This window comes from Hermetia illucens, chromosome 3 (assembly GCF_905115235.1).
Source record: "Hermetia illucens chromosome 3, iHerIll2.2.curated.20191125, whole genome shotgun sequence".
Classification (NCBI taxonomy): Eukaryota; Metazoa; Arthropoda; class Insecta; order Diptera; family Stratiomyidae; genus Hermetia; species Hermetia illucens.
The window spans coordinates 117509360-117510993 of NC_051851.1; the positions used below are offsets into that span (position 1 = coordinate 117509360).

The 1634-nt window shown below is 35.8% G+C and overlaps 1 long non-coding RNA gene across 1 annotated transcript; it reads left to right on the forward strand.

Annotated features, from left to right (window-relative positions):
- The first annotated feature begins 1125 nt into the window (after window positions 1-1125).
- LOC119652667 lies at window positions 1126-1634 on the forward strand. The gene is made up of 2 exons (XR_005249573.1): window positions 1126-1260; window positions 1330-1634. It is a non-coding gene; the product is annotated as an uncharacterized LOC119652667 (long non-coding RNA).

Genomic DNA, 1634 nt, shown 5'->3' on the forward strand with positions numbered 1-1634 from the left:
GTAAGTGCTGAAGAAGGACACATGTTGCGTTGTGTTAAAAATTCGTTTTTAAATTTAAAAAATAACCACTGAGGAAGGACACATAATAAATTTAATAAAAACATTTTTAAATTAAAAAATAAGCACTGAAGAAGGACACATGTTGTGTCCAAAACACGTGCTTGCTACCTCAACTTAAATAAAATTCTATAGTTTAATCGGAAACCTTTCCTTTATATAGTTTTCTTTTAAACGGAACTATAGTAAACTAAGAAACTATTTTTATAAAACTTCATCATCATCATCAACGGCGCAACAACCGGTATTCCGTCTAGGCCTGACTTAATAAGGAACTGCAGACATCCCGGTTTTGCATCGAGGTCCACCAATTCGAAGTGTGGTTCCAAAAATTAAAGAGCGTAATTGCGATAAAATGCTCTTTCCTCTTTTGAAGTTGCTCGTTACCGTAGACGCGGCGTCTTCTACTTATGACTATAGTGAATCTTTGTAATACTTAGGATTTGCGATGATGTCTTCATGAAAGGAGGCAATAATAATGTCAGCCAAGCAAAATTAACGTTAACATCCTCTTTCGCATGCATGAAAAACAGTTCATTGCATTTGATCATTTTCACAGTAAATTTTGTCAGAGTGATTTTAAATAAATATAACAATTCAGCCAAAATCAACATTTATTTTTTGTTTGTTAGTGGCCTTGGTGCTTCGGTTTACAAATCACTCTTCTCCTTAAGTCACGGATGCATTCAGCAAATACTGTGTAAAAGAAAGGATGGCAAATCATTGACAGGAAAACATGAAAAATATATATACCATTTGTCACCGCCCAGCTCAAAAGGATAATAGCGAATACTAACTTTGGTAACATTTCGGTATTAGTTCAATGACTGCCAAAACAAGATGCAAAACCACTTTTAAGCGTGAATTTCATCAGCCGTTTAATTAGTTATTTCACAAATAATTAGAATTTTTTTCATGCACTTTTGACTGATTCGTTTTGGTGGTCGTTCTAATTTAAAATGTTGAATAGGCGATCCATGAATTACAGAGTACAGTTGGTGAGAAGCAGCAATAAGAAAGGAGTGAAGCAGGATTTGTTGTTTTAATGCCATCCGAATCAACAATTCTATTTAGATCTTTCGACTACAAACGCAGGCAAATCGAAGCTCACAAATGGGTAAGGCAGCAATACCCATCATGTTGGTGCCAATCAACAAAATCCAACTACAGACATCACAGAAACCGGGAGGTCAGGGTCGGAATGTAATGAACGTCACTGAGAATAAATTCGTTTAGCCTGAAAGTGAAGATATAAATACATAGACTTTCCAGGATTTGTAACCGGAGAAATCTCTTATTGTTTGTAACGCTTGCAGCAAGTGGTTCTAGGTAAAAATGACTTTAACCACCGCAGGAGTTACAACCCCATTTCCAGGCGGAATGTGATATTAACGAAATATGGATCCTCTATCCTTCTTTTCTCCAGCACCGGACCGCAGTTCTGACTACCTACACGCAAGATGCTCCTGTAGAAAGTGAAATGTCGCAAGTTTGCTGCTCCTTATTATCTACACATTCTTCACTCTAAAAAAATTGTAAAAAAAAACATTTAAATAAAAACAGTTTTTTGTTGTGTA